This window comes from Ascaphus truei, chromosome 6 (assembly GCF_040206685.1).
Source record: "Ascaphus truei isolate aAscTru1 chromosome 6, aAscTru1.hap1, whole genome shotgun sequence".
Taxonomy (NCBI): Eukaryota; Metazoa; Chordata; class Amphibia; order Anura; family Ascaphidae; genus Ascaphus; species Ascaphus truei.
Genome location: NC_134488.1, coordinates 97,351,561 through 97,367,237, shown reverse-complemented (window position 1 = coordinate 97,367,237; position 15,677 = coordinate 97,351,561). Strand labels below are relative to the sequence as shown.

The 15,677-nt window shown below is 43.2% G+C and overlaps 2 long non-coding RNA genes across 2 annotated transcripts in view; one reads left to right on the top strand and one right to left on the bottom strand.

The window, feature by feature from the left end:
- Nucleotides 1–13,105, top strand: part of LOC142497468 (uncharacterized) — a 30,120-nt gene extending 17,015 nt beyond the window's left edge. The window contains exons 2-4 of the long non-coding RNA XR_012802263.1: nucleotides 1,956–2,085; nucleotides 8,433–8,580; nucleotides 12,097–13,105. This is a non-coding gene — a long non-coding RNA (uncharacterized LOC142497468). The remainder of the gene's footprint in view (nucleotides 1–1,955; nucleotides 2,086–8,432; nucleotides 8,581–12,096) is intronic.
- LOC142497467 (uncharacterized) lies at nucleotides 10,260–15,464 on the bottom strand. The gene is made up of 2 exons (XR_012802262.1): nucleotides 14,712–15,464; nucleotides 10,260–12,433 (listed from the first exon to the last, which is right to left on the bottom strand). It is a non-coding gene; the product is annotated as an uncharacterized LOC142497467 (long non-coding RNA).
- Nucleotides 15,465–15,677: the final 213 nt, after the last annotated feature.

Genomic DNA, 15,677 nt, shown 5'->3' with positions numbered 1-15,677 from the left:
GCGGACAGATCTGAGAACATGCACTGTCTCTTTTAGAAGAGACAGTTCCTGGGGGGGCAATGACCTTGGGAACTGGGAAAGACATTTGTTTATTTCTTGTTCCTCTGGAACCAGCAATAGGCAGTATCTGGAAAAAAGATACTGTATGTAGTTGAACGAAAAACCTTGAGTGTCTGGCCTAGTAATAGAAATAACACTACACACAGACTTCTTTGTTAGCAAACTCTGCTGCTTCAAATTGTATGTTCTCTGATACCACTATCCTAAACCATGTTTATGCTCTAATTTGAATTCAACCAACCCCTCCTCCACGTAGATTTGATCCTAGATGACTTTTTATATCAATTGAGAAAGTTTAAAACTGTAAACACAACAAATAGGTAAAGTATTTTTATAAGCTTACTTACCTTATGTCCTTAAAAGATTTACTGCTTGCATAAGGAGGAGTGGCTCAGTGAGTAAAGACACTGACTGACACTGAGTTTGAAGAGTTTGAAGCAGTGGAATCTGGTTCAATTCCCTGTGTCAGCTCCTTGTGACCTTGGGAAAGTCACTTTATCGTCCTGTGCTTCAGGCACCAAAAACATAGATTGTAAGCTCCACGGGGCAGGGACCTGTGCCTGCAAAATGTCTCTGTAAAGGGCTACGTAAAACTTGCAGCGCTATACAAGAACATATTATTATTATATGCATAACAATTAAATGTGTAGTGGTAACATTAGAATCTGATCTGTTGGAATTTCATGACCAGTAGTTACCAAATATCTTACTGAAAACACCAGTATTAAAACGTAGTTTCTCTTGGGTCTGTTAAAATACCTGGCATCTTTGTTATTAAAGTATGAATGTAACACGATAAACTGCAAGGTTTTCTGTGTGGTTTTAATTAGGTAATCCAATGAGCAATAAATAATGTAGTACAGTGTACATGAAATAAAAAAATCTGTGTCCACTTCAGTGCTAAAAAGTAATACAAACCTTCATAAAATGTGTTTCATATGTATAAAGATGTCATACATACACTGCAAAATTTGTTTTCTGAAAATAATTTTTAAGCATCATGTCATGCTGAATACAATTTAAATTAAAACATAATTAGGTGTATATTTTTTTTATACAGTAACTAGCATTAGTAAATATTAATTATTCATATAATATTATTTATAATAGCCATACTGGGAAAATAATACATTTTGGTGACCTGTGTAATGAAACATCTGTGCTGTGCCAAATATTTTTTGGGCTTGATACATAGCAACATGAGTCTGTACTTTTTAGGGTTTACACCAAATTGAAGTTGGCAGACAATGTTGATGCACTTTCTCTTTTTTGGGGGGCGCACAAAAACATTATATTTACGTATGTAGCAATTACTTCTGAACGCCAAGCGCGATCAAATTCTGTGTGCCAAAAGAAAACATTTTTGGGCCCTTTTTGAGGCATTGCAGCTCAGTACCTACAGTAGGTGCACACAAGCACAACTGCAATTCAATTGTCTGAGAGCCAATTTGTATTTAAAAAAAAGTCATTTGCGTTGCTTAAAACAAAGACCCAATAAGTCTCTACACACGTTTCAGCTTTCTCCATTTTGAAATGCAAACATAATAAGATGAGGTCAGGAAACAAAGGTATTTGGGATGGGGGGAGCTTACGTGATGCAGAATGTAAACATGTTCATTATGAGAAGGAAAACAAAGAAAGACAATCTGAACTTGGATTGGAAGTGCTAATCTACGAGGAAACCAGATTTAGGATTGTTAGTGCAGGAAACAGACCAATGTCTGAGATTTCATTAGGAGCCATAGTGGTGCTCGCTTAACAAAAGTTACGGATGGAGTTGTTGAGAGAGTTCCCCTTTCCTATGAAAGACCTCTATTTACATGATGTGATCATGCCTAGTGTGGCACTCAGTAGTCCCATATAAGCATGGTTGAAAATGCTGTTTGTTTTCACAGAGGTTCATACCAAAGCTTTTGAATTGTTTTACAATCAGGAGCAGCACGTCCTGTTGGAATTAGAAGCATTTTCTGTTTTGGATAATGGACGACACCTGCTCCGGGACCTCAACTAAAAATCTTCCTCCAGGTAAGATTAAGAAAAACTTGAAAATTAGATGTCTCAAGGTATTTTTGATTAAAAAAAAAAAATCACAACGAGAAACTGACCAGTATATAAACAGACTCTTTACACAAATGTATAGGGGTTTGAGAACCATGGAGAATCTATATAGGTTATCGCGGTCCATGTCAAAATGGATTTGAAGCAAAAGTTGACACTGTGTGCTCATGTATATGTCATTACCCAGAATCCCTGGCTGCAGTGGAAGCATTGTTGGCTTAGGCTGCGGTCCCAGTGCGTTTTGCAGCGCACGCCATGGCATGCGCTGTGCGCACAAGCACCGCCCCCCAATCTATCCGGGTCAAGTACAAGCGTCGGCGCGCATTTAGCAGCCACGCTGTACTGCAAGTTTTCACACATACAAAAAAATTGTATGTGGAACTTGCGACGGAGGCATGGTCACGCCCCCGCCGGCGGTTCAGCCAATGAGGGCGAACCAGCCGCGTGAGGTCATGGCCACGCCCTTGCAAAACCCCGCCATGCCCCCTCTCGTCGCAAACTCTCCCTCTCTCACAGGACCGCGATCTGCAGTGAAGCGCTGTGCACGCGCTGCCCCCCCCTCCGGGCGAGCGTGCTACAGAACGCACTGGGACCGCAGCCTAAGGTCCCACTGGAGGCTGCTGCACGCGCGCCCGGCGTTCTGGCGGTGCGTGCACAGCTGAAATACGTGATCTGAGGTCTGTAAGCAGCGATCAGAGGCGCGGGGGGTGTGGCCTAAACGGCAGGGCCAGTTCAAAGCACTGCAGCAGCTTCAGAGGCTGTCATGATCAGAATGATTTCTGTCCGCTCCCAGAGCTGGTTTGACTTTGCTAGACTGTTTGCTATAACAACCCACTTTGCTAGAGAATATTTCATTCTGTGAGATCCGTCAGGGCAGCATGGTTCCTAGTGTCCTGATTTCTCTGCTGTCTGTATTGCTTATGGGGGGGGGCCGAGACTGGTGGATTCCGTGGCTGGAGGCGGGCGCGGGGGAAGCTGGGTTGGTGAGCGTGGGGGAAGCTGGGTTGGTGAGTGTGGGGGAAGCTTGGTTGGCGAGCGTGGGGGAAGCTGGGTTGGCGAGTGTGGGGGAAGCTGGGTTGGCGAGCATGGGGAAAGCTGGGTTGGCGAGCGTGGGGAAAGCTGGGTTGGTGAGTGTGGGGGAAGCTGGGTTGGCGAGCGTGGGGGAAGCTGGGTTGGTGAGCGTGGGGGAAGCTGGGTTGGTGAGTGTGGGGGAAGCTGGGTTGGTGAGCGTGGGGGAAGCTGGGTTGGCGAGTGTGGGGGAAGCTGGGTTGGCGAGCGTGGGGGAAGCTGGGTTGGTGAGTGTGGGGGAAGCTGGGTTGGCGTGCGTGGGGGAAGCTGGGTTGGTGAGTGTGGGGGAAGCTGGGTTGGTGAGTGTGGGGGAAGCTGGGTTGGTGAGCGTGGGGGAAGCTGGGTTGGCGTGCGTGGGGGAAGCTGGGTTGGCGAGCGTGGGGGAAGCTGGGTTGGCGTGCGCGTGGGAAGCTGGGTTGGTGAGCGTCGGGGAAGCTGGGTTGGCGTGCGTGGGGGAAGCTGGGTTGGTGAGCGTGGGGGAAGCTGGGTTGGCGTGCGTGGGGGAAGCTGGGTTGGCGTGCGTGGGGGAAGCTGGGTTGGCGTGCGCGGGGGAAGCTGGGTTGGTGAGCGTGGGGGAAGCTGGGTTGGCGTGCGCGGGGGAAGCTGGGTTGGCGAGCGTGGGGGAAGCTGGGTTGGCGAGCGTGGGGGAAGCTGGGTTGGTGAGTGTGGAGGAAGCTGGGTTGGTGAGTGTGGGGGAAGCTGGGTTGGCGAGCGTGGGGGAAGCTGGGTTGGCGAGCGTGGGGGAAGCTGGGTTGGCGTGCGTGGGGGAAGCTGGGTTGGTGAGCGTGGGGGAAGCTGGGTTGGCGTGCGTGGGGGAAGCTGGGTTGGCGTGCGTGGGGGAAGCTGGGTTGGCGTGCGCGGGGGAAGCTGGGTTGGTGAGCGTCGGGGAAGCTGGGTTGGCGAGCGTGGGGGAAGCTGGGTTGGCGAGCGTGGGGGAAGCTGGTTTGGCGAGCGTGGGGGAAGCTGGGTTGGTTAGTGTGGGGTAAGCTGGGTTGGCGAGCTTGGGGGATGCTGGGTTGGTGAGTGTGGGGGAAGCTGGGTTGGCGAGCGTGGGGGACGCTGGGTTGGCGTGCGTGGGGGAAGCTGGGTTGGCGTGCGTGGGGGAAGCTGGGTTGGCGTGCGCGGGGGAAGCTGGGTTGGTGAGCGTCGGGGAAGCTGGGTTGGCGAGCGTGGGGGAAGCTGGGTTGGCGAGCGTGGGGGAAGCTGGTTTGGCGAGCGTGGGGGAAGCTGGGTTGGTTAGTGTGGGGTAAGCTGGGTTGGCGAGCTTGGGGGATGCTGGGTTGGTGAGTGTGGGGGAAGCTGGGTTGGCGAGCGTGGGGGAAGCTGGGTTGGCGTGCGTGGGGGAAGCTGAGTTGGCGTGCGTGGGGGAAGCTGGGTTGGCGAGCGTGGGGGAAGCTGAGTTGGCGTGCGTGGGGGAAGCTGGGTTGGCGAGCGTGGGGGAAGCTGGGTTGGTGAGCGTGGGGGAAGCTGGGTTGGCGTGCGTGGGGGAAGCTGAGTTGGCGTGCGTGGGGGAAGCTGGGTTGGCGAGCGTGGGGGAAGCTGGGTTGGTGAGCGTGGGGGAAGCTGGGTTGGCGAGCGTGGGGGAAGCTGGGTTGGCGAGCGTGGGGGAAGCTGGGTTGGCGTGCGTGGGGGAAGCTGAGTTGGCGTGCGTGGGGGAAGCTGGGTTGGCGAGCGTGGGGGAAGCTGGGTTGGTGAGCGTGGGGGAAGCTGGGTTGGCGTGCGTGGGGGAAGCTGGGTTGGCGTGCGTGGGGGAAGCTGGGTTGGCGTGCGTGGGGGAAGCTGGGTTGGCGAGCGTGGGGGAAGCTGGGTTGGTTAGTGTGGGGTAAGCTGGGTTGGCGAGCATGGGGGAAGCTGAGTTGGCGTGCGTGGGGGAAGCTGGGTTGGCGAGCGTGGGGGAAGCTGGGTTGGCGAGCGTGGGGGAAGCTGGGTTGGCGTGCGTGGGGGAAGCTGAGTTGGCGAGCGTGGGGGAAGCTGGGTTGGCGAGCGTGGGGGAAGCTGGGTTGGCGAGCGTGGGGGAAGCTGGGTTGGTGAGCGTGGGGGAAGCTGGGTTGGCGAGCGTGGGGGAAGCTGAGTTGGTGAGTGTGGGGGAAGCTGGGTTGGCGTGCGCGGGCCCGCCATGGCGCTTCCCCTCCGTCCCACGTGGGGCCCACAGGCACAGGCCGGACACCCTGCTTTCCCTGCGCATGCGGGGGAGGGTGTCGCCGCCATATTTAATTTTTTTAATAAACCGGACGGCCGGGCCCCCTGACTCACGGGGCTCGGGACGCCAACACCGGCAGACCCCCCTGTTGGCGGCCCTGGTTCTGGGCATAGAGTTAAGATGACAAATAATACATGGTTACAATACATAGTTACATAAGTTTACAGGATATACATTATATACAAGACATTGCATGCACAGTTAGAGATAATATATATTAAAGGCGTATGTAACAGTTACAGACCAGATTAAAATGTGAGACAGCCTTAGTTTTGAAAGAATTTAGCATTTACATGCCACCAATTGTAAGTCTTTGGTTTAATTATAAGACAGACAGATAGCTGTTGCTCTGCATTTAAGAAATATACACTTTAGATCTTTATACAATATTTTGTATATTAAACATATGCTGTGCATATAAAATACATTAAATATGTTATGTGCACTACACAAATACACTATAAATATACTTTGGTAGTAACTAAGGCACATTGATCTTGATTGAGATTTTAAAAAAAAATTAAGAGAAAACGATATCCTTATTCAAAAATTATGTATTTTTTAAAGGTTTTTGATACAGCGTCTTTCAGAAATTAGATGTTAATTCGAGAGGTTTTTCTTAACCCTCTTGCAGAACCAGACTCACTATAAACAATCCCTGTTTATTTATAAGTCGAGCTGTTTCTTAAAGGTTCTATTAAGTTTCTACTCATTTTCTTTTTGTTTGTTTAGATTTGAGACCTTCCCGAGCAGTGTTCTTTATCAAACTGGACCTTGCTATGGGATAGAAAAAATGTCTGCCGGCTACTTCTGGGAGCTGGGATTGGAATGTATAAATCAGGAGTTGCAGGTAAGGTTTGAAGGATCTCCCTGCTTCAGCACTGGTGGCTTCTGTGCTGAAGCAGGGAGACCCTTCAAACCTTACCGGTTGGTGGCCCTTGAGGACTGGAGTTGGCCACTCCTGGTATTAATGCTCATAGCCAGTGCGGCTGAAGCCAAAAGTAGTCCAAATTAGCTGGTGGTTTTTTATTGTCAAGTATTTTAAAAAGTACACTTGAGTTTTGATGAAGAATACAAGGATTCTTTATTAAAATATCAAAATAAAAAAATGTAATCTGTACAGACTGGATTTCAGAATGTATTACTTTTGAAAATGTTATTCATGACACGTCACGCTGATGCAAGGCACGTCAATATTTCTGGCATTTCCTGTGCCACAAATTATATCAGAAATTGAAGAAGATTGTGTAAAAGAATAAGGAGTGTTTCATTAATTTCCAAAAAATTATACAAATAATAGTATTTTTCTTCCTATATTGTGCTGACAATTTATACATCAGTGTACATTAAATGTTGGTGCTTAAGGGAAAAGTTACTTGTGCAAAGTCACAAGGAGAATTGATACTGGGATTTAAAGTAGGTTCATCAAAGGCAGTGCTCTTTCCACTAAGCTGGTGGTTTTCAGCTTTGTTTTGGTTAAGGAACCCTATAATTATATTGTGAAGTTTTGCGGAACCCCAACATTCTCTTATAGAGCGTTGCTGAGATCAGTTGCTGAGATCAGTTGCATTGTAAGGATCCCCAACGCTCTCTAATAGTGGGCCTGAGATCTGATGCATTGTAAGGATCCCCAACCCTCTCTAATAGCGCGTCTGAGATCAGATGCATTGTAAGGAACCCAAATCCTGCCTAATTGCGTGTTTGAGATCAGATGCATTATAAAGTCTTCTGTTTTTGGTACAATTTTCAAATGACTCTAAAATTTCAGGGAACCCAAAGAACCCCTGTTGCAAAATACTGCACTAAGCTATTCCTTCCTCCCATCTACTATGTACACATATTGTAGCATTATGAGGCCTAGTTTTCAAAAGGGGGTGTAGTTTGCCTTTAAACTATACACACTGCAATCACTGCTTACTGCGGATGGGAACTAAGCACTTTGGGGCTATGAACATTGTTCTGTTGCTCTTATTCCAATGTTGTATAGTCTTTCCCTTCATTTGAACTCTTTGCTAGTTCTGTGTAGAGTTGGCATTCATGCTTATATTCAGATATAGAACATAAATAACTATCCTGAAATGCTTTACATAATCCGAATACACTGATTATTATTACATATGTGTATGTATTTAAATCATTCAATTTATAATTGTAGAAATCTAGTTAAATTTTAGTTTGAAAGTACAAAAGATGAGCGTTTTTTTGGGTTCAGATGGTGCAGTTGGCACTGTAGACTTAATCACACGGTTTGATGTTATTAGAGGCATCCTGTGTGTACTTCTGATTACTTTGAAACATGTATTTGTTTACCAGTAACAGCGACAGTATAACAATACTCTGACCTCTTACTGGCACCACCAATTCTAAACAGATAAGCACACTGCAAGCTGGCATAACAAAAAGGCGTACAATGTTCCTTTTGTGAATTCAAAACATACGTATGCTGAACACTTGCCAAGTGTTTGTCCTTACCCAGTATGATGTTAGTGCCTGAAAGCTATTAAGAAATGATTTGCAACAGAACATGCCAACTTTGTGACCTTCTGACACCCGAGGCTCTAATTACTTGTGCTTTCCAGCCATTATCGATTGTAAAAATTCAACTATTCATTTTTAATTTGAACGGAACTGACAGACTATTCATGGGGGCAGGAGTGCGGGGGCTGGGGGAGGGGTGCTGCCACCCTCCTGGGTTTGTACATTTTAGAAATGTATGTACTGTGTGTTACTGATTTCATATGTACATCTCCCCCACCCAGAAAATTGTTCCTTCACACAGACTTGTGTATAACTTTATTACCAGGGTCACCCTAGTTCATGACATATTCGAGATGTCCTGGACATCATTTGCTGCAGTCAGTACTGGGAATGCCATGTGTCACAGTGATTTTCCACTCTCAGACTACAGTAACTCGCCAACAATGACATCGCCTGCGTCCATTTTAACCTCCCATAGGACTGAGAAGGTGTAGTTTGGGCGTGTCTGACTCCAGGGGTTCCATGTTACAAGAGATTTGCTCTGAGGTATTTCTTCCACTTGGTTCAGGTAAAAATGGCGCTCACTGGAATGGCTGCCAACTATCGATATCAGTGACCCCACCACCAGCAACAGTCTCACTCCCATTATCAACACGGATTCAGTGCCCCCCAGACCCTGGATAATAATGGCTGCAGAACACAATTACCAAAAGTGGGTGAGTAGATGAGATTGGTCTGTAAGAGAGTGACCCCGTCAGGATTCTTGTTCCCCCCGCCCCCCAGATTGGGTTTAAGATACTATTCTGGGTCTAGGGATGGTCACTTTGATCAAAATCGAGAACTACTTTTTAAGTTACCTTATTTTAGAGAATGGATCATTCTTCCATTTAAACCATCATTTCTACAGAGGGTTATAAACTGCTGATGAATACTGGGCGGATATATGGGAGGCTGCCGTCCGTTCATCCATCTGCACGTCAGTCAAGGAAAATAGGTATAACATTCTCATGAGATGGTGCTTAACCCCAGTTAGACTAGCACATATCCATAAAGGAGCAAGTCCATATTGTTAGAGAGGGTGTGGCCATAGAGGCACCCTTTTCCATATACGGTACTTTGGAAATGTCCACTTATAGTACCTCTCTAGACCAAAATTACAGAACAGGTCAAACAAGTTATTGGGATTGATATACCAAATGATTCTTTGAGAGTAGTACTCAGCAAGCCAGTCCCAGATCAGGGCCGACGTGATGGCGAAGCAGTCGGTGCCACCGCACCGAGCCCCGTTGTTACTGAGGCCCCACGCTCTTCCCCACAACAATTAAACTGATTGTCGGGTGACAGCGTGTGGCCTCTCTAACTCTCTTACCTTCTCCAGCGCGATCTCTTGCTGTCAGTAGCCCTCCTCATGGCACCGCGACTTCATGCAGTGCCCTGTTGTCATGGCAATGGGACGCCGCATCACGTCAGCGCCACGAGGAGAGACACTGACAGCAAGAGATCGCGCAGGAGACGGCAAGAGGCCCCGCACCACGGCCCTCCAGTGAACCCCGCAATTTTCCTGGCCGGCCCTGAAGATATTCCCGGTAAGACAAATAAACGAATTGATCAATTACTGACAGCAGCACGTTGCTCCATAGCAATACACTGGAAACCGATCACTTCACCCAAACTCCAGGTTCACATGGATAAGGTGAGACCTGTACTGGAGATGCAGAAACATTCAGCCATCTTAAACATAATTATATGCCCACATTCTTACAAATATGGCTACCATGGATAACAGCGTTCCCTGACAACTAACCCTCAGAACAACATTTAGTGGGCTAATGACTAATAACTGGTCCCACTGCAGGGTGACTGGTGTACCAACCTCCGTTGTATATTTATATCTGATATATGTCAAACTCTAGATGTCTGAATCTGTAGAAATGAATGTTTATTGTATTGTTATTTCATAAGTACCTATGCTTGCTACTTTTCTTAAAGTCCCCCCTCCCCCTTCCACCCCTTTTTAAGTTTTGTATCCCTCCCCACACTATACATTATCAAATAAAAAAGCTCCAGTTTCTTCCACTTTAGAAATAGCCCAATGCTCTCAGATGGGCAACCCATATTAAAGTCACTGCAGACTTAAGAGAGACAAAGTAAAGTTTGACTTTAATAAAGCACTCCTGCCTTGGAATCAGAATGTTGTTCTTATCAAAAAGGGTCAAAAATGTTTTCTTTGGAAGGTCTGCACCTATATATCCAATGCTAGAAACTAAAGGAAGGCCCATATTGATTTGTATATTAAAGTATTCTGAACTGGCTCATTTCGGATTTACTTTAGTTTGTTTTACGTATTGTACAGTGCTCGCAGGGCAGTAACATAATTAAATAGCCCACATATTAATTAATATATAGTGACTTTTTTTTATTTGGAATGACAGTTGCATTTATAGCTAAGCAAGATATTGCAGCATTTTACTATGCATTTTAGAAATATTTGTGGCTATAGCCACGGAATAAACGCCTACATTATATAATCATACTACCAAAATAAATAAAAATGATAGATTAAAGCAGCAGCAATGCCAAGACATCTACATCATATTGGTATCAGAGGAAGAGCAGTGCTAAGCACATGAAGATAAAAAGCAAGTATGATTTATTTTAAAGAGCCCTTAAATGTAGCTATCATTGTGTAGAGCTGACATAAAACATTCTCTAGATTACAACAGAGGCAATTAGGACGTTTTTAGAAACTGCAAAAAAAAAACAATTTAATGAATACAAACCAAATTGATTTGTGTCAATGTATTTCATGTTATGCCAGCAAACACATTCTATGCAGTAGTATTTCTGCAGTATCCTACATACTTTAATTAAATTGATGCAATATGCAGTAGGAAACGTTATATTCTCCTTCACAGGGACCTTTGTTTATTCTTCTGTTGTCTGCCTGAATTTGTGTACCAGATTTAATACGTTTCTACTCCTCTCCATCATTTTCTTGTTCCCACCAGGAATCGTATTGGAAAAAAAGAAGTTCTGTCGTTGCAATAACATAATATAATAAAAGGGAAGATTATCCAAACAAAATTTTTTTTTTATATAAAATACTACAAACTATGGGACGACATACTTATATACTAGTCGATATAGCCAGGTCAATTAACTCATGCTTTATACTGTAGCACATAATACTCTTTCAGAAGGAAAAATAAACTGCTTCACAATCACTGTGGTTTCTATACTAATCTGTGCGCACACTTAGACTGCATTACAAACACTTGAGTATACTACTGTAAGTATGTGTTAAAGGAAAAGGGAACTTCTTTCCAAATACCTAAACCTTGTTAAACTTCAATACTTGTGAGATCACTCTCCACTCTTACTTCCCTTCCAAGCCATCCCCTATACTGTATATTCACCAGCCTCTTTATAAGGGGGTTATACTCTAAAGAGCTCTTGTCCTGATTAGAGAATAACACTTGGAAATTCTTCATCATCGGCACTAATGCACTTTATAGCGTAACCCCTTAAAGATGCTGCTTTTTTTCAGGTGATCTTGGAACATTGCATTGTTAATCTCAGTTAACTGATGTTGCTAAGCATTTTTTTCTACAAATAGTAAATAGTAGCAGACTCTTTAGCTGTTAAATACTGGCGATCCGCAAGCAGGTTCTCCTTGTGCATGTCCATGCATCTTTTGTAATGAGATACTGAAGCACTGACCGAAGCAGAATCCATGTCTGCTAGATAACGTTATCATATAGTGTAAAGAGAAACAAAAGATTGGACTGTACAAACCTATGAAACAGTAAGAAGTAAAAATAATATATACAACGGTCCAGCTTGCTGTAGCTATTACAAATAGTCTACATAGTGTAAAATATTGCAAAATAATTGCATGTGCAGCAATTGGGAGGAATAAAAAGATGTGGCTGCATTATGTTGTTCAGCAGGAATGTGATGTACATGGGAACTTGTGTTCTGTGCTGCATTGTACTTTATTTGGAACCCCTTGGAGAGAAGAAAAACATATGCTAACTTTGATTACCTCCAGTACAATGAAATAGAGCAATGTCTTGGTCAACATGAACATTCAAAGGAAAAACATGGCCTGATCTGAATTGGACATTCATTATAAGAGGTTCATTATTTATATTGTGAGCTTCTTCTCTTGGTACTCATAAACCAAGGCAGCCCGGTCTTCATTTCTCTTCTCCTTCCTTTTCCTCCTATAGACTCTCCAAATACAGCTGAAAGTAACTGATGCAATGCCCATGACCAGTATTGAAATCCCCAGTATGGAGAGGACTGAATAGGTTTTCTCTGTAGCAATGGCCAGGCATGTAGTTGAGACGCCAATCAAAAAAGTCACCATTCCAAAGGCCAGCAAACAACTGTGGCAGGAGTTCTCCACACCCCCCGTGGTGGTGCTTACGAGATGTGGGTTTGCAGTGCTTTTCGGCATTTGCTCATTGGCGGCAGTCATGGTCTCTGGATCTTTGTCACTCAGTTCCTCCGATATCTCATGAGTTGGAAGGGCAGAGGCCATTCTTTATCATCAATGAGAATTTCCTTTTATTGTGAGAAAAACAATAGAAATAGAATAAGTCAAATAGAATTTTACATACTAGTTCCGATAAAGAGAATGTAATACCGCTACCATTGTAATATTTTTTTCAGAATTCAAGATATATTTAGTATATGACATTTTTGCCTAAAGCCTAGCTTTGAGCTTCACAACAAATGCATTAGTGTATACTGCTTTCATTGGGGATCATGTAGGAAAGATATTCCAACGTTGCAGTAATCAGTTGCATAGGGGGGAAAAATCACAACTATTAAATTTTTAATAGGCTGTAAAAATGATATTATGCATTAGCAATTAAATCAAAGGTCATATAACTTCTCAGAATTCATATACTAGTTACTTGGAAACGGTTTCATAATTGCAGGTATAATATTTACTCTGGTGGATAAGAATAGTCAACTTTCAATTCTCCGGAGTCTGAAACATGTGGCGTCTATTCAGGTGTATCACACATTTAGACAAAGACTAATTATTTCATATTGGTATCTTTTGTGGTTGGGGCAAAAACATTATCACTCATGTACAATATGTTTAGTTTCTCAAAATCATCATACAAACTGTTGCATAGAGAAGAAGCCGAAAATGATTTTATGGCGTTTCTATTATTTCATTTAGATTTCATTCTTCAGTTAACACGTAATTCTTCAGTCCATTATTTTGTGGGGGGAAAAGTAACAAATGTAGCTTCCCCCAAGTAAATGACTTGTTTGGGTATCAATTTGCCTCTTTACTTCCTATAGCTCCATTGTAAAGCTACCAGTAAAGCAATGGAACAATTGAGTGTTATTAAAAAGATTGGCACCAACTAGTTCAGTTACATGTACTACAACCTTTAACAAAACATCTATGCTTTTGTTAGCATTTTAATCTTTAGGATTCTATTGCCTGGATTCACTAACCTCGGATACAGGCTTTCTCACCGCCATTCCCCGTTACCTTCTATTCATTTGAATGGCAGTTAACGTGGGATCGCAGAACGATAATCTGTTTCAGGACATTGGTGAATATCCCCCTTTCTTAGTGTAATCACATATCACAGCTCTGCTGTCGTTCACACATTAGCATCAGTACTTGTCACATGATAAAATACGATCTGAGTAAAACATTAATAAATTATTTCAGTCGTCCTTTTTTTTGTACGATTAACTGCACGATATGAGAAGTACACCAAGCTGTCATGCCTATAACCCACACACAACCCTTTTTCTTTGCTGCATCCCTTACAATTAGATTGTAAGCTCTTCAGAGCGGGACTCCTTTTACTAAATGTTACTTTTATGTCTAAAGCACTTCTTCCCATTATGTGTTATTATTTGTTATATATATGATTGTCATGTATATTACTGCTGTGAAGCGCTATATATATTAATGGTGCTATATAAATAAAGACATACATACATACATACATACATACATACATACATACATACATACATACATACATACATACATACATCAAGCAAAGACACAGAATATCCAGCTATTCTTGCAAGTTCAGTAAATAAAACGGGCTGCCAGTCCCTGCTCTCCGTCATTATGTGGAATTTCTCACTATAATGATCTTTTTAAAGCCCCCAAGGGAAATGGGTAACATCCAGTTGTATTCATTGCATATGAGCAGTCAGCTTATAAAATACACACTTTTTTTTAATTTATTTTTTTATATCCCAACTCTGTTTACATGTATGTATGTATGTGTGTGTGTATATGTAGAGTATGTATGTGTGTGTGTGTGTGTGTGTGTGTGTGTGTGTGTGTGTGTGTGTGTGTATGTGTGTATGTGTGTATGTGTGTATGTATGTATGTATGTATGTATGTATACATATCTTTTATATTGCTCCATTAATATATATAGCGCTTCACAGCAGTAATACATGGTACATAATCATATAAATAACAATTCCAATAACACATAATGGGAAGAAGTGCTTCAGACATAAAAGTAACATTTAGGAAAAGGAGGCTCTACCCCAAAGAGCTTACAATCTAATTGTTAATCTAATATATCATTATTAAACATTGATTGTTATATAATATATTCCCCTAGCTATTTTCATTTGGGATAAATGTGTCACTACAAATACAATGTAGTATCAGAAATATGAAGGGGTTTAACAGGCAAATGACCCTTACAGTATTAAAATCCTTTGCCAGCAGAGACATCTTAAGAGCATTATAGATTGCTCCAGTCTCAATAGGGTGAGCAGTGTCTCTCTTGGCTTTTTCATCTTGAATCTTATGTGCAAGGTTTAGTATTCTTACCTCCTCGTTTCTTAGAACTGTGATGGCTTGTTTGGTTTCAGTAAGTGGTCCAGACTTTCCTTGATATTTCACAGCATCATAGTCCCCTGTGATTTAATTTCCGCTTCAATGATGATCCTTTCCTCAATTTTACACTTGGGTGTCTTCTTACGGTTTGTTTTCCAATGATCTCAATTATGTTTCTAACTGTGTCTCCCATTCATATATGTTTTAATAGGTCATTTGCTATATATTTTTCCCTTTGCTGTTTTTTTTCGATAGCTCTCTTCTTTCTCTTCTGTTTTTGCTTCTTTTTCCTTTTTTTCCCCCTCACTCCCACTTTGCTCTTTTGTCTGATTTATTATTGTACAGTTGCTGTCTTCTTCTCTCAAAGCCTAATCTCAATATTTAAAGTTCTGTGTATTTTCTCTCTGCTTTTTAAAGTTTCACCAAGTTTTTTTTTTTTTAAATATATATATCACTCATTACCAGTTCCCTCCTATTTCAATGAAAAGTCCAGACATAGAGATGAAAATGATAAGGGAGCCAATTAGCCAGTTCCTCTCCCTGCCCTGTAAGGGCTCTTACAGCCCCCTCGCCTTCCTAGTTTTCACAGCTTGTCCTTACCAGCCTGAGCGCACAAAAACAGAGATCGTCAGGCAGACAAAATGCAATAGAAAACTCTGAACAAAGCATGGAAGAATGGCAGAAAGATAAATAGATGGATGTGGGAAAGGAATGAACCGGACAGCGGAAACATAACAAACGAAAGATTTATTTTTATGGGCAAATAAAGCACTCAAAAACGTTTCAAACCCACTGCTTAAACGCTCATTTTGGCATATAAGGAATAAGGCTTAATAACGTCAAAACGCTTCGTTTTTTTCAATTTGAGTAATGTACCGCTGGGTTCAGCAGTACTTCTTTGCAAATGTGTCCAGTGCTATGGAAATGGGATGATACAAAGGGGCATGGAATATTACTGCT